The sequence below is a fragment of the Bos javanicus genome, chromosome 18 (assembly GCF_032452875.1).
Source record: "Bos javanicus breed banteng chromosome 18, ARS-OSU_banteng_1.0, whole genome shotgun sequence".
Lineage (NCBI taxonomy): Eukaryota > Metazoa > Chordata > Mammalia > Artiodactyla > Bovidae > Bos > Bos javanicus.
In genome coordinates this window covers 11,868,295-11,894,939 of record NC_083885.1, presented here as the reverse complement: position 1 = coordinate 11,894,939, position 26,645 = coordinate 11,868,295, and the positions used below count along the sequence as shown (strand labels likewise).

Below are 26,645 nucleotides of genomic sequence, written 5' to 3'. Positions count from 1 at the left end.
GGTGTGGGGTGATATCGCATTGTAGGTTTTTTTTTTAAAGAACTTTATTTTTTCGTGTTATTTATTTTTTGACCGTCCCGGATCTTCTTTGCCGCATTGGCTTTTCTCTAGTTTCGGCAAGCCAGGGCTGCTTGTTCATCCTGGTGTGCAGGCTTCTCTTGTTGCAGAGCACAGGCCATAGGGCACTCGGGCTTCAGTTGTTGAGTCTCGTGGGCTCAGTAGTCGTGATTTTCAGGCTCTAGAGCACAGGCTCAGTATTGTGAAGCACAGGCTTAGTTACTCCAAGGCATATGGGAATCTTCTCGGACCAGGAATCAAACTGGTATCTCTTGCATTGGCAGGCAGATTCTTTTCCGCTGAGCCACCAGGGAAGCCCTCATTGTAGTTTTGATTGCATTTCTCTAATAATTAGTGATATTAAGCATCTTTTCATGTACCTCTTAGTAGACATCTGTATCTTTGGAGAAAAGTCTTTTTAGGTCTCCTGCCTGTGTTTTGATTGGGTGGTTTTCTTTTCTTTTTTTTTAATATTGAGATGCATGAGCTCTTGAAAAATTTGGAGATTGATCTTTTAACATCTCCCATTCTGTGGGTTGTCTTTTGTTTATGGTTTAGTTTGCTGTGCAAAAACTTTTGAGTTTAATGAGGTCCTTTTTGTTTTCGATTTTACGTTAGAGTATAGCTGATTAACAATGTTGTGTTCGTTCCAGGTGAACAGCAAAGTGATTCAGTTAAACATATACATGTATCTACCCTTTTTAAATTTCTTTTCTCATTTAGACTATTAGACTATTGAGCAGAGTTCTGTGTGCTATGCAGTAGGTCCTTGTTGGTTATCTATTTTATTAATTTTTAACTTTTTATTTTGTATTGGGGTGTAATTGATTAATAATGTTGTGATGTTACAGGTGGACAGTAAAGTGACTTAGCCATCTGTATATATGTGCCCATTCTCCCCCAAATTCCCCTCTCATTCAGGGTACCACATAACATTGAGTGGAGTTCCATATACTATAGAGTAGGTCCTTGTTGGTTATCCATTTTGAATGTAGCAGAGTGTACATGTCTATTCCAAACTCCCTAACTATTCTTTCCCCCTGGCAACCATAAGTTCTTTCTCTGTGAGTCTCTGTTTTGTAGGTTTGTTTGTATCATTTCTTTTTAGATTCCACATATATGGAATGTCATATGATATTTCTCTTCTGTCTGACTTACTTCACTATGACAATTTCTAGGTCCATTCATGTTGCTACAAATGCATTATTTCATTCTTTTTAATGGCTGAGTAATATTCCTAGGGTATATGTAACATTTCTTTATCCATTCCTCTCTGGACATTTAGGTTGCTTACGTGTCTTGGCTGTTGTCAACAATGCTGCAATGAACACTGGGATGTGTGTATCCTTTAGGATCATGTTTTTCTCTGGATATATGCCCGGAGTGGGATTGCAGGGCCGTATATATGATAGCTCTGTTTTTTAAGGAACCTCCATACTGTTCTCCAGAGTGGCTGCACCAATTTACATTCCCACCAACAGTGTCAGAGAATTCCCTTCTCTCCACACCCTCTACAGCATTTATTGTGTGTGCATTTTTTGATGGTAGCTATTCTGGCTGCTGTGAAGCGATATCTCATTGTAGTTTTGATTTGCATCTCTCTAATAACCAGCGATGTTAAACATTTTTAAGTGCCTTTGGCCATCTGTCTTCTTTGGAGAAATGTCTATTTAGGTCTTCTGCCCATTAGTTGATTGGGTTGTTTTAATGCTGTTAAGCATCCTGAGCTTTTGTAAATTTTGGAGACTAATCCCTTGTTGGTCACATCATTTGCAGACATCTCCCATTCTGTGGGTTGTCTTTTTTGTTTTTATTTTACGTTGGAGTGTAGTTGATTAACAATGTTGTATTATTTTCAGGTGTACAGAAAAGTAATTCAGTTATACATATACATGTATTTTCTCTTTTTCAAATTCTTTTTTCATTTAAGCTATTAGAGATTGTTGAGAGTTCCCTGTGCTGTACAGTAGGTCCTTATTGGTTATCTGTTTTAAACATTTTAGTGTGTATATGTCAATCCCAAGCTCTCAATTCATCCCTTCCCTCCACCTTTTTCCACTGGTAATCCTGTTTGTTTTTTTTTAGTCTGTGACTGTTTCTGTTTTGTAAATAAGTGTATTTGCATATTTTTCATTTGTGCATATAAGCGACATTATGTGATATGTGCCTTTCTCTGTGTGGCTTACCTCACTTAGTATGATAATCTTCAGGTGTATCCATGTTACTGCATGTGGCATTATTTCATTCTTTTTCATGGCTGAGTAATATTCCAGTGTATATATGTAGCATATCTTCTTTATGAATTTATCTGTTGATGGACATTTAGGTTTCTTCCTTGTCTCAGCTATTGTAAGCAGCGCTGCTGTGAACATAGGTGTGCGTGTATCTTTTTAAATTATAGCTTTGTCCAAATATATGCCCAGGAGTGGGATTGCTGGATCATATGGTAACTCTGTTTTTAGTTTTTTAAGGAACCTCCATACTGTTCTCCATAGTGACTGTTGTTCAGTAGCTAAGTTGTGTCTGACTCTTTGCGACCCCATGGACTGCAGCACACCAGGCTACTCTGTCCTCCACTGTCTCCCAGAGTTTATTCAACTTTGTGTCCATTGGGTTGATGATGCTATCTAACTGTCTCATCTTCTGCCCCTTCTTCTTTTGCCTTCAATCTTTTCCAGCATCAGGGTCTTTTCCAAGGAGTCAACTCTTGGCATCAGGTGGCCAAAGTATTGGAAATTCAGCATCAGGACGTTCAATGAATATTCAGGGTTGATTTCCTCTAGGATTGACTGGTCTGATCTTGCAGTCCAGTGAACTCTCAAGAGTCTTCAGCACCACGGTCTGTTCCCAGCAACGGTGTAGGAGGTTTCCCTTTTCTCCACACCCTCTCCAGCATTTACTGTTTGTAAACTTTTTGATGATGGCCATTCTGACCAGTGTGAGGTGATACCTCATTGTAGTTTTGGTTTGCATTTCTCTAATAATTAGTGATGTTGAGCATCTTCTCATGTGCCTGTGGTCATCTGTGTGTCTTCTTTGGACAGAAGTCTGTTTAGGTCTCCTTCCATTTTTTTGATGGGTTGTTTATTTTTTTGATATTGAGCTACATGAACTCTTTGTCAGTTTTGGACATTGATCCCTTGTTGGTCTCATCATTTGCAAATATTTCTCCCATTTTGTGGATTGTCTTATTTTCCTTATGGTTTCCTCTGCTGTGCAAAAGCTTTTCAGTTTCATTTGGTACCATTTATTTTTGGTTTTAATTTTTATTTTCTATCCGAGTGCAGTTGAATAACAGTGTTCTTAGTTCCAAGTGTACAGCATAGTAACTCAGTGATACATATACATATGTCTCTTTCTCAAATTCTTCTCCTATTTGGTTATTAAAGAATAGTGAGCAGAGTTATGTTTGGTATACTGTGGATCCTTGTTGGTTATTTATTGTAAATATAGTAGTGTGTTTATGTCAGTCCCAAACTCCCAGTTTATCTTTCCCCTCCACTTTTCTGTGAGTCTGTTTCTGTCTCGTAAATAAGTTCATTTGTATCTTTGTCTGGCTTACGTCACTTATTTTGATAATCTCCAGGTCCATCCATGTGGCTGCAAATGGAATTATATCATTGTTTTTTTTTTTTTAATTGACGTATAGATCATTTATAATGTTGTGCCATCTCAGCTACACAGCAAACTGACTCAGTTATGTATTTTTTTTTAATATTCCTTTCCATTATGGTTTATCCCAGGAGGTTGGCTATAGTTCCAGTGTTAACCAGTAGGACCCTGTTGTTTATCCAGCCTAACAGTTTGCATCTGCCAACCCAACACTCCCAGTCCACTCCCCCTACTCCCGCTTACCAGTCACAGTCTGGTCTCTGTGTGAGTCTGTTTCTGCTTTGTAGATAGGTTCATTTGGGCCATGTTTTTTTTTTTTAGGTGTTCATAACTCTTTATTTGACATAGTTTCAAACTTACAGAAACATTGTAAGAGTACTGTAAACAAAATCCATATACCCTCTACACAGATTCACCAGTTTCCATCTGCCAGTCTGTGTATTAGATCAGATCAGTCGCTCAGTTGTGTCTGACTCTTTGCGACCCCATGAATTGCAGCCTGCCAGGCCTCCCTGTCCATCACCAACTCCCGGAGTTCACTCAGACTCACGTCCATTGAATCAGTGATGCCATCCAGCCATCTCATCCTCTGTCGTCCTCTCCTCCTCCTGCCCCCAACCCCTCCCAGCATCAGAGTCTTTTCCAATGAGTCAACTCTTCGCATGAGGTAGCCAAAGTACTGGAGTTTCAGCTTCAGCATCATTCCTTCCAAAGAAATCCCAGGCCTGATCTCCTTCAAAATGGACTGGTTGGATCTCTTTGCAGTCCAAGGGACTCTCAAGAGTCTTCTCCAACACCACAGTTCAAAAGCATCAATTCTTCGGTGCTCAGCCTTCTTCACAGTCCAACTCTCACATCCATATGTGACCACAGGAAAAACCATAGTCTTGAGTAGACAAACCTTTGTTGGCAAAGTAATGTCTCTGCTTTTGAATATGCTGTCTAGGTTGGTCATAACTTTCCTTCCAAGGAGTAAGCGTCTTTTAATTTCATGGCTGCAGTCACCATCTGCAGTGATTTTGGAGCCCCCAAAATAAAGTCTGACACTGTTTCCACTGTTTCCCCATCTATTTCCCATGAAGTGATGGGACCAGATGCCATGATCTTCGTTTCTGAATGTTGAGCTTTAAGCCAACTTTTTCACTCTCCACTTTCACTTTCATCAAGAGGCTTTTGAGTTCCTCTTCACTTCCTGCCATAAGGGTGATGTCATCTGCATATCTGAGGTTATTGATATTTCTCCCGGCAATCTTGATTCTAGTTTGTGCTTCTTCCAGTCCAGGGTTCCTCATGATGTACTCTGCATATAAGTTAAATAAGCAGGGTGACAATATACAGCCTTGACGAACTCCTTTTCCTATTTGGAACCAGTCTATTGTTCCATGTCCAGTTCTAACTGTTGCTTCCTGACCTGCATATAGGTTTCTCAAGAGGCAGGTCAGATGGTCTGGTATTCCCATTTCTTGAAGAATTTTCCACAGTTTATTGTGATCCACACAGTCAAAGGCTTTGGCATAGTCAATAAAGCAGAAATAGATGTTTTTCTGGAATTCTCTTGCTTTTTCCATGATCCAGCGGATGTTGGCACTTTGATCTCTGGTTCCTTTGCCTTTTCTAAAGCCAGATTGAACATCTGGAAGTTCACAGTTCACATATTTCTGAAGCCTGGCTTGGAGAATTTTGAGCATTACTTTACTAGCGTGTGGGATGAGTGCAATTGTGTGGTAGTTTGAGCATTCTTTGGCATTGCCTTTCTTTGGGATTGGAATGAAAACTGACCTTTTCCAGTCCTGTGGCCACTGCTGAGTTTTCCAAATTTGCTGGCATATTGAGTGCAGCACTTTCACCGCATCATCTTTCAGGTTTTGGAATAGCTCAACTGGAATTCCATCACCTCCACTAGCTTTGTTCGTAGTGATGCTTTCTAAGGCCCACTTGACTTCGAATTCCAGAATATCTGGCTCTAGGTCAGTGATCACACCATCATGATTATCTGGGTCGTGAAGATCTTTTTTGTACAGTTCTTCTGTGTATTCTTGCCACCTCTTCTTAATATCTTCTGCTTCTGTTAGGTCCATACCATTTCTGTCCTTTATCGAGCTTATCTTTGCATGAAATATTCCTTTGGTATCTCTGATTTTCTTGAAGAGATCCCTAGTCTTTCCCATTCTATTGTTTTCCTCTATTTCTTTGCATTGATCGCTGAAGAAGGCTTTCTTACCTCTTCTTGCTATTCTTTGGAACTCTGCATTCAGATGCTTATATCTTTCCTTTTCTCCTTTGCTTTTCACTTCTCTTCTCTTCACAGCTATTTGTAAGGCCTCCCCAGACAGCCATTTTGCTTTTTTGCATTTCTTTTCTATGGGAATGGTCTTGATCGCTGTCTCCTGTACAATGTCACGAACCTCATTCCGTAGTTCATCAGGCACTCTATCTATCAGATCTAGGCCCTTAAATCTATTTCTCACTTCCACTGTATAATCATAAGGGATTTGATTTAGGTCATACCTGAATGGTCTAGTGGTTTTCCCTACTTTCTTCAATTTAAGTCTGAATTTGGCAAAAAGGAGCTCATGATCTGAGCCACAGTCAGGTCCTGGTCTTGTTTTTGCTGACTGTATAGAGCTTCTCCATCTTTGGCTGCAAAGAATATAATCAATCTGATTTCGGTGTTGACCATCTGGTGATGTCCACAAGTCTTCTCTTGTGTTGTTGGAAGAGGGTGTTTGTTATGACCAGTGCATTTTCTTGGCAAAACTCTATTAGTCTTTGCCCTGCTTCATTCCGTATCCCAAGGCCAAATTTTCCTGTTACTCCAGGTGTTTCTTGACTTCCTACTTTTGCATTCCAGTCCCCTATAATGAAAAGGACATCTTTTTTGGGTGTTAGTTCTAAAAGATCTTGTAGGTCTTCATAGAACCGTTCAACTTCAGCTTCTTCAGCGTTACTGGTTGGGGCATAGACTTGGATTACTGTGATATTGAATGGTTTGCCTTGGAAATGAACAGAGATCATTCTGTTGTTCTTGAGATTGCATCCAAGTACTGCATTTCGGACTCTTTTGTTGACCATGATGGCCACTCCATTTCTTCTAAGGGATTCCTGCCTGCAGTAGTAGATATAATGGTCATCTGAGTTAAATTCACCCATTCCAGTGTATAGGCATATTAATTTTTTCTTGAATCACTGAGAATAAGTTGGAGACAATGTATGCCTTTAGCAGTACACAATGTGTACTTCCTAAGAGCAAGAGTATTTTCTTATATTACTTCAGTATAATTCTCCAAATTATGAAATTTAGCATTGATACAATATTATTATCTAATTCACAATCCATATTCAGATTTTTAAATTGTGCCACTAGTGTTCTCTACAGCTATTATTTCTCCATTTCAGGATCCAGTTAACAGTCCCGCAAGGGATTTAGTGCTCTTTTTCTATAGATTCCTTTAATCTGGAACATTTCCTCAATCTTTGTCTTTATTGATCTTAAAATTTTTAAGGGTACAGCAGTTATTTTATAGACTGTCTGTCAGCTTGGATTTGCCTCACATTTCCTCAGAATTAGATTCAGGTTATACATTTTTAGCAGAGATGCCTGGGAAGTGATGTTGGGGCTTCCTCATTGCATTATATCAAGAGGCACATAATGGGAAGGAAACCAAAAAAAAAGAGGCGGTATATGTATATATATCGGAGAAGGCAGTGGCACCTCACTCCAGTACTCTTGCCTGGAAAATCCCATGGACGGAGGAGCCTGGTGGGCTGCAGTCCCTGGGGTCGCTGGGAGTCGGATACGACTGAGCGACTTCACTTTGACTTTTCACTTTCATGCATTGGAGAAGGAAATGGCAACCTACTCCAGTGTTCTTGCCTGGAGAATCCCAGGGATGGGGGAGCCTGGTGGGCTGCCGTCTATGAGGTCACACAGAGTCGGACATGACTGAAGCAACTTAGCAGCAGCAGCAGCAGCATGTGTATATATATAGCTGATTTAGGCTTCTCTGGTAGCTCAATTGGTAAAGAATCCGCTTGCAATGCAGCAAACCCCAGTTCGATTCCTGGGTTGAGAAGATCCGTAGAGAAGGGATAAGCTGTCCTCTCCAGTATTCTTGGGCTTTCCTGGTGGCTCAAATGGTAAAAAACCTGCCTGCAATGCGAGCTACCTGAGTTTGATCCCTGGGCTGGGAAGATCCCCTGGAGGAGGGCATGGCAACCCACTCCAGTATTCTTGCCTGGAGAATCCCATGGACAGAAGAGCCTGGTGGGCTGCAGTCCACGGGGTGGCAAAGAGTTGGACATGACTGAGCAACTGAGCACAGCATAGCTGATTCACTTCGCTGTCCAGTAGAAACTAACACAGCATTGTAGAGCAACTGTCCTCCAAAAAGAAAAACAGAGGCACATAACATCAGATTGCCCTGAAATCGATGAACTTAACTTTGATCTGTTTTCTTATCATTTTCTTACCTAGCAGTTTTTGCATCCATTGATTTACTTCTATACTTATTTGCTGTCATTTTATTGTAAAAGAGAGCCCATCACATCTAATTATATATATATGTATGCATTTATTTATATTAAAAGGTACTAATGGATTTTTATTTTATGCAATTGGTTAAAACCAACTATATTTTACTATATACTTTAATATTAAAGTTATTTCAAATTTGGCCAGTGGGAGCCCCTTTGGGCTGGCTGCTCTGTCCTTTTATTATGTCACTATCATTCTTTGAGCACATTTTTATTTCTGGGACAAGATGTTTCAGGCTTAGTTAAGCTTTCCCTACCCCAAACTCAGATTGGTCTTCTCAGCTTGTTTTATTTTAATGGAGAACAGCATTGAAGAACCACATGCCATGGACTTCCCCTGGTGATGCAGTGGCTAATACTTTACCATCTGATGCAGAGGGTAGGAGTTCAGTCCCTGGTCAGGAAACTAAGATCCCACATGCTGCAGCGAAAAATCCAAAAATAGTGTTACAAACACTATTGTAACAACTTCAATAAAGAGTTTAAAAAATTGGTACACATCAAAAAAAATCTTGGGAAAAAAAAAAAAGAAGCCTTGTGCCAAGCATACTGTTGCTTCTACCCTCTCCTCAGACAAGCTAGGGAAAATTTAAATATACGGTATATATGCACACACACTGGATTTTTTTTTTTATCATATATTTCAAGTTCTCACAATAGAATTGGACTTGCAGGTGTAAGGGTATGGGTGATTGTCACTAATATTTCCATCTCCTCTCCCACCTTTTTCTACGTTTTAATTGCATATAAATATGGAAAAATTAAGAATGATGCTGTGTCTGCTTTCTGTTCTGTAACGCTGTGTTTGTGTGTACACGTGTGCGCTCAGTAGGTAAATTGTGTCAGACTCTTTGCGACCCCATGGACTGTAGCCCGCCAGGCTCCTCTGTCCATGGGATTTTAGGCAAGAATACTGAGTGGGTTGCCATTTCCTGCTCCAGGATATGCCATATTTTAGATTCCACATATAACTGATATATGATTTGTCCTGACTTACCTCACTTAGTTTGGTGATGTCTAGTTCCATCCATGTTGCTGCAAATGGCATCATACTATTCTTTTTTATGGATGAGTAGTATTTCATTGTGTGTATTTACCATATAAATATATATGAATTCATCTTTATGAATTTATCTGTTGATGGACATTTGGGTTTCTTCCATGTCTCAGCTATTGTAAGCAGTGCTGCTATGAACATAGGGTGCATTGTAACTTTTTGAATTATAGTTTTGTCCAAGAAAGGCAATGCCAAAGAATGCTCAAACTACCACACAATTGCACTCATCTCACACGCTAGTAAAGTAATACTCAAAATTCTCCAAGCCAGGCTTCAGCAATACGTGAACCGTGAACTTCCAGATGTTCAATCTGGCTTTAGAAAAGGCAGAGGAACCAGAGATCAAAGTGTCAACATCCGCTGGATCATGGAAAAAGCAAGAGAGTTCCAGAAAAACATCTATTTCTGCTATTGACTATGCCAAAGCCTTTGACTATGTGGATCACAATAAACTGTGGAAAATTCTTCAAGAAATGGGAATACCAGACCATCTGACCTGCCTCTTGAGAAACCTATATGCAGGTCAGGAAGCAACAGTTAGAACTGGACATGGAACAACAGACTGGTTCCAAATAGGAAAAGGAGTACATCAAGGCTGCATATTGTCACCCTGCTTATTTAACTTATATGCAGAGTACATCATAAGAAACACTGGGCTGGAAGATGCACAAGCTGGAATCAAGATTGCTGGGAGAAATATCAATAACCTCAGATATGCAGATGACACCACCCTTATGGCAGGAAGTGAAGAGGAACTAAAAAGCCTCTTGATGAAAGTCAAAGAGGAGAGTGAAAAAGTTGGCTTAAAGCTCAGCATTCAGAAAACGAAGATCATGGCATCTGGTCCCATCAGTTCATGGGAAATAGATGGGGAATCAGTGGAAACAGTGTCAGACTTTACTTTTGGGGGCTCCAAAATCACTGCAGATGGTGATTGCAGCCATGAAATTAAAAGATGCTTACTCCTTGGAAGCAAAGTTATGATCAACCTAGATAGCATATTGAAAAGCAGAGACATTACTTTGCCAACAAAGGTCCATCTAGTCAAGGCTATAGTTTTTCCTGTGGTCATGTATGGATGTGAGAGTTGGACTGTGAAGAAGACTGAGCGCCGAAGAATTGATGCTTTTGAACTGTGGTGTTGGAGAAGACTCTTGAGAGTCCCTTAGACTGCAAGGAGATCCACCCAGTCCATTCTAAAGGAGATCAGGCCTGGGATTTCTTTGGAAGGAATGATGCTGAAGCTGAAACTCCAGTACTTTGGCTACCTCATGCGAAGAGTTGGCTCATTGGAAAAGACTCTGATGCTGGGAAAGACTGAAGGCAGTAGAAGGGGATGACAGAGGATGAGATGGTTGGATGGCATCGCCAACTTGATGGACATGAGTTTGAGTCAACTTGGGGAGTTGGTGATGGACAGGGAGGCCTGGCGTGCTGCAATTCATGGGGTCGCAAAGGGTCAGACACGACTGAGCGACTGAACTGAACTGAACTGATGCCCAATAGTTGGATCGTATGATAGGTCTAGTTTTGTTTTCTGAGGAACCTTCATGCTGATCTCCATGGTGGCTGCACCGACTTACAGTGCCACCGACAGCTTGGGAGGTCTCTTCCCCACACCCGCTCCAGTATTTATTGTTTGTACACTTGTTGATGATGGCCTTTCTGACAGATGGGAGGTGATATCTCATTCTGGTTCTGCTTTGCATTCCTCTAATAATTATGTGATGTTGATCTCTTCTCATGTGCTTCTTGCACAGCTGTATGTATTATTTGGAGAAAAGTCTATTGGAGTCTTCTTCCTTTAAGCGATTGGATTGTTTATTTTTATATCAAGCTGCATAAGCTCTTGTAATTTTGGAGATTGATATCTTGTGGGTCTAATCGTTTGCAAATACTTTTTCCCATTCTGTGGGTTATCTTTTCATTTTGTTTATGGTTTCTGTTGCTGTGTGAGAGTTTTTGTTTAGTTATGTCCCATTTGTTTACTTTGATTTTTAGTTTTTTATTGCAGTTTAGTTGATTAATAAAGTTGTTAGTTTCAGGTGTACAGCATAGTGATTCAGTTGTATATATACATGTATCTACACTTGTTCAAATTCTTTTCCCATTTCAGTTATAACAGAATAGTGAGTAGAGTTTCCTCTCTTATACAGTTGATCCTTGTTGGTTATTTATTTTAAATATAGTAGTGTGTGTGTATGTCATTTCCATACTCCCAATTTATCCCTCACCTCCACTGTTCCCTTTTGCTAATAATAAGTTTGTTTTCTAAGTCTCTGAGTCTGTTTCTATTTTGTAAATAAATTCATTTGTATTTTTTTTAGACTTCACATAAAACCATATAATATGGTATTTGTCTTTCTCTGTGTGGTTAGTTTACATAGTATGATAATCTCCAGGTTCATCCACATTGCTGCAGATGTCATTGTTTTTTTTTTGGCTGACTAACACTCTGTTGTGTGTACACACCACGTCTTCTTTATCCACTCAGCTGTCGCTGCACATCTGGGCTGCTTCCATGTCTTGGGTGCTGTAAGCAGTGCTGTGGTGAACGTTGGGGTGCATGTAATCCTTTGGAACTGTGGTTTTCTCCAGATATGTGACCAGGATTGGGATTCCTGGATCATATGCTAGCTCTTTTTTTAGCTTTTTAAGGACCTCCTTACTGTACTCCATAGTGGCTGCACTATTTTACGTTCCCACCAGCAGGGTAGGAGGGTACTCTTTTCTCCAGACTCTCTCCAGCATTTATTGTTGGTAGACTTTTTGATGATGGCCATTCTGACTGGTGGGAGGTGATATCTCATTGTAGTTTTGATTTGCATTTCTCTAATAACAGAAGCAGAAGATAATAAGAAGAGGTGGCAAGAATACACAGAAGAACTATACAAAAAAGATCTTCATGACCCTGATAGTCACGATGGTGTGATCACTCACCTATAGCCAGACATCCTGGAATGTGAAGTCAAGTGGGCCTTAGAAAGCATCACTACGAACAAAGTTGGTGGAGGTGATGGAATTCCAGTTAGGCTATTTGAAATACTGAAAGGTGATGCGGTGAAAGTGCTGCACTCAATATGCCAGCAAATTTGGAAAACTCAGCAGTGGCCACAGGACTGGCAAAGGTCAGTTTTCATTCCAATCCCAAAGAAAGGCAATGCTAAAGAATGCTCAAACTACCACACAATTGCACTCATCTCACACATTAGTACAGTAATGCTCAAAATTCTCCAAGCCAGACTTCAAGAATACATGAACCATGAACTTCCTGATGTTCAAGCTGGTTTTAGAAAAGGCAGAGGAACCAGAGATCAAATTGCCAACATCTGCTGGATCATTGAAAAAGCAAGAGAGTTCCAGAAAAACATCTATTTCTGCTTTATTGACTATGCCAAAGCCTTTGACTGTGTGGATCACAATAAACTCTGGAAAATTCCTCGAGATGGGAATACCAGACCACCTGACCTGCCTCTTGAGAAATCTGTAGGCAGGTCAGGAAGCAACAGTTAGAACTGGACATGGAACAACAGACTGGTTCCAAATAGGAAAAGGAGTACATCAAGGCTGTATATTGTCACCCTGCTTATTTAACTTATATGCAGAGTACATCATGAGAAACGCTGGGCTGGATGAAGCACAAGCTGGAATCAAGATTGCCAGGAGAAATATCAATAACCTCAGATATGCAGATGACACCACCCTTATGGCAGAAAGTGAAGAGGAACTAAAAAGCCTCTTGTCGAAAGTGAAAAAGGAGAGTGAAAAAGTTGGCTTAAAGCTCAACATTCAGAAACGAAGATCATGGCATCTGGTCCCATTAGTTCATGGGAAATAGATGGGGAATCAGTGGAAACAGTGTCAGACTTTTTTTTTTTTTTGGCTCCCAAATCACTGCAGATGGTGATTGCAGCCATGAAATTAAAAGACGCTTACTCCTTGGAAGCAAAGTTATGACCAACCTAGATAGCATATTGATAGCATATTCAAAAGCAGAGACATTACTTTGCCAACAAAGGTCCATCTAGTCAAGGCTATGGTTTTTCCTGTGGTCATGTATGGATGTAAGAGTTGGACTGTGAAGAAAGCTGAGTACCGAAGAATTGATGCTTTTGAACTGTGGTGTTGGAGAAGACTCTTGAGAGTCCCTTGGACTGCAAGGAGATCCAACCAGTCAATCCTAAAGGAGATCAGTCCTGGGTGTTCATTGGAGGGACTGATGCTGAAGCTGAAACTCCAGTACTTTGGCCACCTCATGCGAAGAGTTGACTCATTGGAAAAGACCCTGATGCTGGGAGGGATTGGGGGCAGGAGGAGGAGGGGACAACAGAGGATGAGATGGCTGGATGGCATCACCGACTCGATGGACATGAGTTTGGGTAAACTCTGGGAGTTGGTGATGGACAGGGAGGCCTGGCGTGCTGCGATTCATGGGGTCACAAAGAGTTGGACACGACTGAGCAACTGAACTGAATAATTAAAAGAGTCGAGCATCTTTTTCATGTGCTTTTTGCCATCTGTCTGTGCCATCTTTGGAGAAATGTCTATTTACATCTTCTGCCCATTTTTTTAAGAAGTGATCGATTTATTCTGGCTGTGCTGGGTCTTCACTGCTGCACACCTCTGTCTGCTTGTGGGTAGCAGGGGCTACTTTGCAGTTGCGGTTCATGGGCTTCTTGTTGCAGTGGCCACTCTGGTTGTGGAGTACAGGCTGCAGGGTGCTTGGGCTTCAGTGGTTGCAGTTCGTGGGCTCAGTCATTGCTGTTCCCAGGCTCTGGAGCACAGATGCTGTGCGCAGACTTAGTTGCTATGCAACAAGTGGCATCTTCCCGGATCAGGGATTGAATCCATCCATGTCTCCTGCATTGGTAGGTGGATTCTTTAGCACTGAGCCTCCAGAGAAACTGCCCATTTTTTGATTGGGTTGTTCAAGCTTTTTTGTTGTTGAATTGTATGAGTTGTTTGTAAATTTTAGAGATTAAGCTCTTGTAGGTCACTTCATTTGCAAATATTTTCTCCCATTCTGTGGGTTGTCTTGTCATTTTCCGCATGGTTTTCTCTGCTGTGCAAAAACTTTTGAGTTTTATTTGGTCGTATTTGTTTATTTTTGGTTTTAGTTTTTATATTGAAATATATAGTTGAGCAACAGTGTTGTCTTAGTTTCAGATTTACAGCATACTATTTCAGTTATACATATACATATTGGGCTTCTTAGGTGGCTCTAATGGTAAAGAACCCACCTGCCAATGCAAGAGACGTGGGTTTAATTTCTGGTTGAGGAAGACCCCCTGGAGGACGACATGGTAACCCACCTCAGTGTTCTTGCCTGGGGAATCCCATGGACCAGGAGCCCAGTGGGCTACGATCCCTAGGGTTGCAAAGAGTCGGACACGATTGAAGCAACTTAGCATGCACATGCCTACGTGTATCTCTTTCTCAAATTCTTTTTCCATTACGGTTTTTACAGGATAGTGAGCAGAGTTCCCTGTGTTTTACTGTAGGTCCTGTTGGTTATTTATGTTAAATATAGTAATGTGTATATATCGATCCCAAACTCCCAATTTATCTTCCCCTCCACTTTTCCCCTGTGCTGACCATAAGTTTGTGAGTCTGTTTCTGCTTTGTAGATAAGTTCCTTTCTATAACTTTTTATAGAATCCACATATAAGCAATATCATATGATATGTCTTTCTCTCTCTGGTTTCCTGGACTTAGTATGATAATCTCCGTGTCCATGCCTGTTGCTGCAAGTGGAATTATTTCATTTTTTTTAAATTGAAGTATAGATGATTTACAGTGCTGTGCTCATCTCTGCTGTACAGCAAAGTGACTTAATTATTCACGTGTGTGTGTGTATACATTTTTAAAAATATTCTTTTCCATTATGGTTTCTCCCAGGAGGTTGGATATAGTTCCCAGTGTGAGACAGTTGGACCTTATTATTTATGCATTCTAAATTAATAGTTTGCATCAACCAGTGCAGAATTCATAGTCCACCCCTGTAGCTGTCCACCCCTCCTCCCCTGGCAGCCAGAAGTCTGACTTCTGTGTTAGTCTGCTCCCGTCCTGTAGACGGGTTCATTTGTGCCGAACTCTAGATTCCACGTGTAACTGATGCCACGTGGTATGTGTCCTTCTCTTCCTGATTGACTGACAGTACGGTTATCTCTAATTGCATCCAGGTTGCTGCAAATGGCGTCATTTCTTTTTTTAATGGCTAAATAGTATTTCATTGTATGTATTTACCACTCGATGAATTCATCTGTTGGTGGAGATTTAGGTTTCTTCCATGTCTCAGCTATTGTAAGCAGTGCTGCTATGAGCATAGGGTACATGTGTCTTTTTGGATTTAGGCTGGGTGTGTGCCCAGGAGTGGGGTTTTTGGATCATAGGATAGCTCTGTTTTTAGATTCCTGAGAAACCTCCATACTGCTCTCCATAAGTTCGCCAGCGTGTATTAACACCGCAGTGCAGCAGGACTTCTTTTCTCCATGCCCTCTCCAGCGTTCATTGTTTGTACAATTTTTGTTGATGGCCATTCTGACCAGTGTGAGATGATATCCCATTATAGTTTTGATGTGCGTGTCTCTAATTAGCAATATTAGGCATCTTTTCATACATCTCTTGGCCATGTGTGTGTCTTCTTTAGAGAAAGTCTGTTCAAGTTTCCTGACCGTTTTTTTGATTGGATTGTTTTTTTAGCTACATGAGCTCTTTGTCAAGTTTGGAGATGGGTCTCTTGTTAGTCTCATCATTTTGCCAACATTTTCTCTCATTCTGTGTGTTGTTTTGTTTATGGTTTCCTTTGCTGTGCAAAACCTTTTGAATTTAATGAGGTTTCATTTGTTTATTTTTAGTTTTTATTTTTCATTGGAATGTAGTTGATTAACAATGTTGTGTTATTTTAGGTGTACAGCAAAGTGATCCAGTTATAACACATTACATGTATTTTCTCTTTCTTAAATTCTTTTCTCATTTAAATAATTAGAGATTATTAATCAGAGTTCCCTGTGCTGTATAGTAGGTCCTTGTTGGTTATCCATTTTAAATGTTTCTGTGCGTATATGTCAATCCCAAACTACCAGTTTACCCCTTCACTCCGTGTTTTTCCTTTGGTAATGGTAAGCGTTTGTCTAAGTCTGAGTCTGTTTCTGTTTTGTAAATCAGTTCATTTGTATATTTTTAGATTCTGCATGTAAGCTGTATCGTGTGATGTTTGCCTTTGTCTGTGTGGCTTACTTCACTTGCTGTGGTAATCTCCAGGTCTACTGATGTTACTGCAAGTGGCATTATTTCATTCTCTTTAATGACTGATGAGCACTCCAGTGCATGGCTGTAGCACATCTTCTTTATGAATTTATCTGTTGAGGGACATTTAGATATCTTCCGTGTCTCAGCTGTTGTAACCAGCACTGCTATGACCACAGGGGTGCATGTATCTTTTTGAAGTATATATTTGCCCAGTTAGATGCCGGTGGGGGGGTGGGGATTGCTGGATCATATGGTAGCTCTAATTTTAATGTCTGAGCACCTCTATACTGGTTTCCACAGTGGCTGCACCAACGTACATTGCCACGAACAGTTGAGGAGGGTTCTCTTTTCTCCACATCCTCTCCAGCGTTTATTGTTTGTACACTTGTTGGTGTCTGCCTTTCTGACAGACGTGAGGTGATATCTCATTGTAGTTTTGATTTGCATTCTTCTAATAATTAGCGATGATGATGATGCTTCTTGCACAACTACATGTGTTCTTTGGAGAAAAGTCTTTTGGAGTCTTCTTCCCATTATGTGATTGGATTGGGTTTATATCAAGTTGCATGACTTTATACATTTTGGAGATGGATCCCTTGTAGCTCTAATTATTTGAAAATATTTTGTACCGTTCTGAAGGTTGTCTTTTCATTTTTTTTTATAGTTTGCTATGCAAAAGCTTTTGAGTTTAATTATGTCCCCTTTGCTTATTTTTATTTTTGTTTTATATTGCAGTTTAGTTGATTAATAAAGAAATGCAAAAAGCAAAATGGCTGTCTGAGAAGGACTTACAAATAGTTGTGAAAAGAAGAGAAGCGAAAAGCAAAGGAGAAAAGGAAAGATATAAGCATCTGAATGCAGAATTCTAAAGAATAACAAGGAGAGATAAGAAAGCCTTCCTCAGTGATTAGTGCAAACAAATAGAGGAAAACAATAGAATGGGAAAGACTAAAGATCTCCTCAAGAAAATCAGAGATACCAAGGGAACATTTCATGTAAAAATGGGCTTGATAAAGGACAGAAATGGTATGGACCTAACAGAAGCAGAAGATATTAAAAGGTGGCAAGAATACACTGAAGAACTGTACAAAAAAGATCTTCACGACCCAGATAATCTCACAATGGTGTGATCACTCACCTAGAGCCAGACATCCTGGACTGTGAAGTCAAGTGGGCCTTTCTAGGAAGCATCACTATGAACAAAGCTAGTGGAGGTGATGGAATTTCAGTCGAGCTATTTGAAATCCTAAAAGATGATGCCGTGAAAGTGCTGCATTCAATATGCCAGCAAATTTGGAAAACTCAGCAGTGGCCACAGGACTGGAAAAGGTCAGTTTTCATTCCAATCCCAAAGAAAGGCAATGCCAAAAGAATGTTCAAACTACTGCAAAATTGCACTCATCTCACACATTAGTACAGTAATGCTCAAAATTCTCCAAGCCAGACTTTAAGAATATGTGAACCGTGAACTTCCAGATGTTCAAGCTGGATTTAGAAAGGGCAGAGGAACCAGAGATCAAATTGCCAACATCCGCTGGATCATAGAAAATGCAAGAGAGTTCCAGAAAAACATCTACTTCTGCTTTATTGACTATGCCAAACCTTTTGACTGTGTGGATCACAACAAACTGTGGAAAATGCCTCAAGAGATGAGAATACCAGACCACCTGACCTGCCTCCTGAGAAATCTGTATGCAGGTCAGGAAGCAACAGTTAGAACTGGACATGAAAAAACAGACTGATGCCAAATAGGAAAAGGAGTACATCAAGGCTATATATTGTCACTCTGCTTATTTAACTTATATGTGGAGTACATCATGAGAAATGCTGGGCTGGATGAAGCACAAGCTGGAATCAAGATTGCCAGGAGAAATATCTATTACCTCAGATATGCACATGACACCACTCTTATGGCAGAAAGTGAAGAAGAACTGAAGAGCCTCTTGATGAAAGTGAAAGAGGAGAGTGAAAAGTTGGCTTAAAGCTCAACATTCAGAAAACGAAGATCATGGCATGCAGTCCCATCACTTCATGGCAAATAGATGGGGAAACAGTGTCAGACTTTATTTTTTTTGGCTCCAAAATCACTGCAGATGGTGACTGCAGCCATGAAATTAAAAGACGCTTACTCCTTGGAAGGAAAGTTATGACTAACCTAGACAGCATATTCAAAAGCAGAGACATTACTTTGCCAACAAAGGTCCTTCTAGTCAAGGCTATGGTTTTACCAGTGGTCATGTATGGATGTCAGAGTTGGACTATAAAGAAAGCTGTGTGCTGAAAAATTGATGCTTTTGAACTATGGTGTTGGATTAGACTCTTGAGAGTCCCATGGACTGCAAGGAGATCCAACCAGTCCATTCTAAAGGAAATCAGTCCCGATTGTTCATCGGAAGAACCGATGTTGAAGCTGAAACTCCAATACTTTGGCCACCTGATGCAAAGAACTGACTCCTTTGAAAAGACCCTGATGCTGGGAAAGATTGAAGGTGGGAGGAGAAGGGGATGACAGAGGATGAGATGGCTGGATGGCATCACTGACTCAATGGACATGAGTTTGAGTGAACTCTGGGAGTTGGTGATGGACAGGGAGGCCTGGCGTGCTGCGGTCCATGGGGTTGCAAAGAGTCGGACACGGCTGAGTAACTGAACTGAAAGTTGTGTTAGTTTCAGGTATATAGTGTAGTGATTCAGTTGTATATATACATGTATCCACTCTCTTCAAATTCTTTTCCCCTTTCGGTCATTAAAGAATAGTGAGCAGAGAGTTCTGTTAGTGGAAAGAGAGTCTGGAGACCCTTCCTCCTGTGGACCTTGGTTCTCAGTAAGGACCCAAAAAAGAATCTAAAATCCTACCATTACCAGAAAGTTAATTAACAATAAAGAACAGGTAACCAGGAGTCAGACACAAGTGAGTGACTGAGAAAAGAAAAGAAAGAACGGAGAGAACACCTCAAGAGAGAGGTGGGTCGCTCCAAGGGAGGCAAATGGCCCTAGAGGTCTGGGGTACAAGTTTTTAAGGCAAGGTCATTTGCATAATTGAGGAGGGTCACTGATTGACAACCTTGATTGATAGCAGCAGGTTATATAGCAAGATGCTCTACTGCACATACCCTTCTCATTAATTAGACATATGTCTTCATGGAGTGTTTATGAGCAGCTGATGAGCCCAGTGGCCACCACAGGTTAGTGGTGAGTGTGTGCACGTGCTGCAGTGGGGAAAGTCCCACCAGTTCGCTGGTGGGGTTTTTCCCCTTGACCATTTTGGAGTACTGGTAGGGGGTGTATTGTGGGGGGGCTTGTATATCTTTCAGTGCGATTAGGCAGTATGGGCTGGTCAGCTGAAGGGGCCGCTCCTCCTTGCTCTCAGCACCCTGCTGTCAGTCCCTTGTGTTACACAGTTGGTCCTTGTGGGGTATTGATTTTAAGTATGGCAGTGTGTGCATGTCAATCCCAACCTCCAGTATCTCTCTCCCCTCCACTTTTCCTTTATGCCAAGGGTAAGATTGGTTTCTAAATCTGTGAGTCTGTTTCTATTTTGTAAATATATTCATTTGAATCATTTTGTTTTAGAATTTACATATAAGCCATTTCATATGATATTTGTGTTTCTCTGGTTTAGTTTACTTGGTATGACAATCTACATGTTAATCCCGGTTCATCCATGTAGCTGCAGATGGTATTATTTTATTTGTTTTAATGGCTGAGTAATACTCCATTGTATGTATGTACCACATCTTCTTCATCCATGAGTCTCTCCATGAACATTTGGGTTGCTTCCATGTCTTGGGTGTGGGAAGCAGTGCTGCAGTGAACACTAGGGTGCGTGTGTCCATTGGAACCATGGTTTTCTTTGTATCCATAGGAATACGAATGCTGGATCATATGGTGGCTCTATTTTTAGTTTTTTAAGGAATCTTCAAACTGTTCTCCAGAGTGACTGTTGTTGAATCGCTGAGTCATGTCTGACTCTTTGCCACCCCATGGACTGCAGCACACCAGGCTCCTCTGTCTTCCACTATCTCCCGGAATTTGCTCAAATTCTTGTCCATTGAGTCTGTGGTGCTATCTAACCGTCTCATCCTCTGCCACCCCTTCTTCTCCTACCCTCAGTCTCTCCCAGCCTCAGGGTCTTTTCCAATGAGTCGGCTTTTCACATTGATTGGCCAAAGTATTGGAACTTCAGCATCAGCCCTTCCAATGAATATTTAGGGTTGATTTCATTTAGGATTGACTAGTTTGATCTTGCAGTCCATAGGACTCTCAAGTCATCTCCAGCACCGATATTCCTTAATAATAATTAAGTGGGAGTGTTCCCTTTTCTCTACACCCTCTCCAGCATTTATTTTTTGTAGACTTTTTGATGATGGCCATTCTGACCAGAGTGCAGTGGTATTTTTTGTAGTTTGATTTGTATTTCTCTAACAATTGAAAATGTTGAGCATGTTCTCAAGAGCCTGTTGCCATCTGTGTATCTGCTTTGGAGACACGTCGATGTAGGACTCTTATCCATTTTTTGATGGAGTTGGTTTTTTGATATTGAGCAGCCTGAGCTCTTTGTCAGTTTTGGATACTAATCCCTTGTCTGTCTCATCATTTGCATATATTTCCTCCTGGTCTGTTGGTTGTCTTGTCATTGTCTTTATGATTTCCTCTGCTGTGCAAAAGCTTTTGACTTTCATTTGCTCCTATTTGCTTTTTTAAAAAATAATTTATCTTATATTGAAGTATGCTGCTGCTAAGTCACTTCAGTGGTGTCTGACTCTGTGCAACCCCATAGATGGCAGCCCACCAGGCTCCTCTGTCCCTGGGATTCTCCAGGCAAGAACACTGGAGTGGGTTGCCATTTCCTTCTCCAATGCTTGAAAGTGAAAAGTGAAAGTGAAGTCGCTCAGTCGTGTCTGATTCCTAGCGACCCCATGGACTGCAGCCCACCAGGCTCCTCCATCCTTGGGATTTTCCAGGCAGGAGTACTGGAGTGGGGTGCCATTGCCTTCTCCGATACTGAAATATAGTTGAATAACAGTGATTTTTAGTTTCACATGCACAGCATGATGACTCAGTGATACGTATTACGTGTATGTTTCTCAAATTCTTTTTCCATCTTGGTTTACAGAATGGTGAGCAGAGTTCCCTGTGTTGTACTGTAGGTCCTTGTTGGTCATTTACTGTAAATATGGTAGTGTGTTTATGTCAGTTTCCCAAATTATCCTTCCTCTCCACATTTTTCTTTTGCTAAGCATAAATTTGTTTACTGAGTCTGTTTCTGTTTTGTAAATACATTTAGTTGTGTCATTTTTTTTTTTTTTTTTAGAATCCACAAGTGATATCGTATGATATTTGTCTTTGTTTTCTTTCTGTGTCTGGCTTACTTTACTTAGTATGATAATCTCAAAGTCTATGCATGTTGCTGCACATGGAAATTATCTCATCTTTTTTAAAAAAAATGGAAGTATAGGTGATTTACAGTGTTGTGCCCGTCTCTGCTGTGCAGAGTAGTGACAGTTATATACATACATTCTTTTTTTTTTTAATATTCTTTTCCATTATGGTTTATCCCAGGAGGATGGATGTAGTTCTCAGTGGCAAACACTGGAAACTTACAGTTTATCCATTCTGAATAAAATGGCTTGTGCCTGCTCTCGGTTGCAGTCTTCAGCCTCCCGTTCACCTGGCTCTTTCCTATTGCGGAGCGTGGGCGCCGGGCGCTCAGGCTTCTGGTTGTGGTGTGGGCTCAGCTGCTGCGTCTAGAGCACATGCTTATCGTTGTGGAGCACGGCGTAGTTGCTCTGCGGATGTGGGGATCAGAGATCATACCTGTGTCTCCTGCTTTGGCAGGCAGACTCTTTACCACTGAGCCACTAGGGAAGCCCTGGATTTTGTTGATATTGAGCTCCGTGAGCTCTTTGTCAATTTTGGTGATGGATCCCTTCTTGGTCTTATTGTTTGCAGACATTTATTCTATAGGTTGTCTTGTTTTGTTCTTGGTTTCCATTGCTGTGTGAAAGCTTTTGAGTTTAATTAGGTACTGTATGTTTGTTTTTAAGTTTTATTTCATATTGTAGTGCAGTGGGTCTGTATAGTCAAAGCTATGGTTTTTCCATTAGTCATGTATGGATGAGAGAGTTGGATCATAAAGAAGATTGAGTGCCGAAGAACTGATACTTTTGAACTGTGGTGTTGGAGAAGACTCTCGAGAGTCCCTTGGACTGTAAGGAGATCCATCCAGTCTATCCTAAAAGAAATCAGTCGTGAATATTCATTGGAAGGACTGATGCTGAAGCTGAAGCTCTAATACTTTGGCCAGTTCAGTTCAGTCACTCAGTTGTGTCCGACTCTTTGCGATCCCATGGACTGCAGCATGCCAGGCCTCCCTGTCCATCACCAACTCCTGGAGTTTACTAAAACTCATGTCCGTTGACTCTGTGATGCCATCCAACCATCTCATCCTCTGTCATCCCCTTCTCCTCCCACCTTCAATCTTTCCCAGCATCAGGGTCTTTTCAGATGAATCAGTTCTTCACATCAGGTGGCATTGTTCTTCACATCACAAAGCATTGGAGTTTCAGCTTCAGCATGAGTCCTTCCAGTGAATATTCAGGACTGATCTCCTTTAGGATGGACTGGTTGGATCTCCTTGCTGTCCAAGGGACTCTCAAGAGTCTTCTCCAACACCACAGTTCAAAAGCATCAATTCTTCAGCTTTCTATAAGGAAAGATGTGTCCAACTCTCACATCCATACACGACCACTGGAAAAACTGTAGTTTTTACTAGACGGACCTTTGTTGGCAAAATAATGTCTCTGCTTTGTAATATGCTGTCTAGGTTGGTCATAACTTTCCTTCCAAGTAGTAAGCATCTTTTAATTTCATGGCTGCAATCACCATCTGCAGTGATTTGGGAGCCCCCAAAATAAAGTCTGATACTGTTTGCACTGTTTCCCTATCTATTTCCCATGAAGTGATGGGACCGGATGCCATAATCTTCGTTTTCTGAATGTTGAGCTTTAAGCCAACTTTTTCACTCTCCTCTCTCACTTTCATCAAGAGGCTTTTGAGTTCCTTTTCACTTTCTGCCATAAGGGTGGTGTCATCTGCAGATCTGAGGTTATTGATATTTCTCCTGGCAATCTTGATTCCAGTTTGTGTTTCTTCCAGTCCAGCGTTTCTCATGATGTACTCTGCATATAAGTTAAATAAGCAGGGTGACAGTATACAGCCTTGATGTACTCCTTTTCCTATTTGGAACCAGTCTGTTGTTCCTTGTCCAGTTCTAACTGTTGCTTCCTGACCTGCATACAGATTTCTCAGGAGGCAGGTCAGGTGGTCTGGTGTTCTCATCTCTTGAAGAATTGTCCACAGTTTATCGTGATGCACACAGTCAAAGGCTGTAGCATATCTCTTTGGTAGGCCCCAGCAGTCTTTGTCGATGGTCGTTCAGCACTTAGTTGTGATTTTGGTGTCTTCATAAGAAGAGGTGAGCTCATGTCTCTCTGCCGTCTTGTCTCCACTGTCAGCTGCACAGACACGAAGACCAAATATTGAATTATTCTATTTATGTGATGAATTGTCCTGAGCAGGCAGATCCGTAAAGACAAGGGAAATTAGTGGTTGCCTAGGGATGGAGGTTTGAGTGGGTGATAGAAAGATTATGGGGTTCCTTTTGGGGTGGTGAAGATACTGTAAAGTCGATTGAAGTGATGGGTGTTCAACTCTGTGACTATATTAAAAACCACTGAGTGGGTGAATTGCATGATATATTGATTATGCCTCTGTATAAAGGTGTTGGGGGGAAAAAAAAGGAAAATACTGGGTCAAAGAGGCTGTCTGTCTTTATCCCAAACTTTTGCAGGCTTTTTTTCCTCACCTTGGTGATAAGAATGGCTCATTACTGAGAAGAATCTCAAATTTATCTAGGGTTGGGTTTGGGGGAATATAGAATCTGAAAAGCCTCTGAATGAGTTTGACTGTCCCCTTCCCTTTGGGAATCACCCAGGGGCCCCTGCCTCCTAGAAGCTTGGACACTTGGAGCCAAGTGTGACTCAAATATAGGTTAAAAAGACTGCGTGGGCATTTTGTCTTTAGTCCGTATCCCAAAGGGGTGTGTGAAGCTGGTGGTCCAGAAACATGGCAGGAAACTCAAGTTCGTTAGGCTTTGAGGGCTTGTTGGTTTTTTTTAAGCAGGGACACATACCCTCAGCACTGCCCCCCTCCGCCCCCCGCCCCGCTGGCTCCCCACACACCAAGGTCCTGGTTCCATCGGCACTTCTTCCCTTTCCAGCCTATTCCAACCCCAGGTGATGTGGGGCAAAAACCTGTCTGGTGGGAGTCCCGAGTCAGCGGGAAGGCGTGGGAAAGTTTCTCTGGGCCTTCTCACAGGCCTGGGCCATCCTGGGCACAGGAGTGGGCATCGCTCATCACTCCACGAGGGCCGCTGCTGCCGCTGCCACCGTGGATTAGCTCTGCCTGTTCTCGGATGGCGCACATGGAATCATCTAGCATGTCAGTTTTTGCTCTCGCTTCTTTTAAACGTTTATTTGGCTGCACTGGGTCTCAGCCGTGGTGTGTGCACTCTTGAGTCCTGGCATGTGGGGTCTAACCCAGGACCCCGGCACCGGCAGCGTGGCGTCTTTGTCCCTGGGCCACCAGGGAAGTCCTTGCTCTGACGTCTTTAGTTCAGCGTAACGTTCTTGAGATTCGTTCCCCTGTTGTTGTATGTGTTGTTACCTTATTCTTTTATCCTGAAGAATGTTTCACTCACTGTGTGAGTATTCCACAGCTTGTCCGCATTTTCTGTTGGTGGATGTTTGGGTTGTTCCCCATTTTAGGCTATTGTGATCAAGGCTGCTTTGTGAACAGTCGTGTCTGAGTCTTTTTGTGGGTATTTGCTTTTATTTCTCTTGGGTAAATAAATGCCTAGAGCCCTGGAACTGCCAGCTCACAGGGCAGACTGCTCACTCTCGGAGGAGCCGCTCAGCAGCCCTGCAGCATGGTTGAACCACTCTTGTGACCCAGCAGAGATGTACGAGCTGCTGCTATTCCGCCCCAGGCCACGCTGGGTGTTGTCGGTCTCTGCTGCAGAGATCAGACAGAGGTGTTTTATCCTCTGAGGTAGATGTAAAAAGGGAGAGTCCGTCTGTGGTGTGGGGAAGACGAGTGTGGAGAGAGGGCAGGCGGGGGTCCCATCAGGAGCTCAGGGTGGCCCGACCACTGGGTTGATGGAGGTGGGCAGATGTGGTTGGGGTCCAGGTGTGTTTTGAAGACAGGATGGGCAGGGTTTGCTGCGGGACAGGCCGTGGGATCAGAGAGAAATGAGGGTGCCCGCTGGGGCTGCTGGCGGAGCTGGGGTGCCGTTTCCCAAGACTGGGACCAGCCTGGGCTAGACTGGGAGAGGGGCGTTGACTGTGGGGAGTCAGAGGAGAGTTTTCTTTTTAAGACAGAAGGTGCTGCGTGGAGGCTGATGGACTGGAGAGTGAGGAGGGCGCACTCAGCAGTGAGGGCAACTGCCACGCCCCGTTCTGTGCAGTGAGAGGGGGTCCAGCACGCCCTTGGGGTGCGGGAGTGTGCGGGGAGAAGGCTGGAGAGGGTGAGGATGGCAGGGGGTGGGCACCAGGGGCCCTGGGGGTGGGTGGGCAGTCAGAGGAGACCCCACGCAGAGTGGCCTGTGCGCGCCTTCACCACAGCTGCAGCCTGGTTCAGGACCAGGGTTTCTCAGCCAGGGGAAAGGACGGGGGAGGCCGGTGTGCGATGTTCTTGCTGGATGGGATCGGACTCAGCACTTTGGTTCCAGACTTGGGGCTTTCAAGCTCCTCTTACTTGTAGGTTGTCTTGCTCTCTTCTGAGCAGTGTTTTTTGTCTGTTAATATCTTTGGTTGTGTGGATTCTTCGTTGCTGTGCAGGCTTCCTCTCTAGTGGCAGCCAGCAGGGACTCCTCTTGCTTGCAGTGCACGGGCTTCTCACTGTGGTGGCTTCTCTTGTTGCGGAGCACAGGCTCTAAGCTTAGCTCCAGGGCACGTGGAGTCTTCCGGGACCAGGGATCAAGCCCATGTCCGCTGCAGTGGCAGGTGGATTCTTATCCACTGTGCCAGCAGGGAAGTCCTAAACAAGGTTTGGTATGAAGAAGGAAACTTTGCCA

The 26,645-nt window shown here is 42.2% G+C and overlaps 1 protein-coding gene across 1 annotated transcript in view; it reads left to right on the top strand.

Annotated features, from left to right (window-relative positions):
• Nucleotides 1–26,645, top strand: part of GINS2 (GINS complex subunit 2) — a 36,940-nt gene that overhangs the window by 6,319 nt on the left and 3,976 nt on the right. The gene's annotated exons all lie outside the window — the stretch shown is intronic.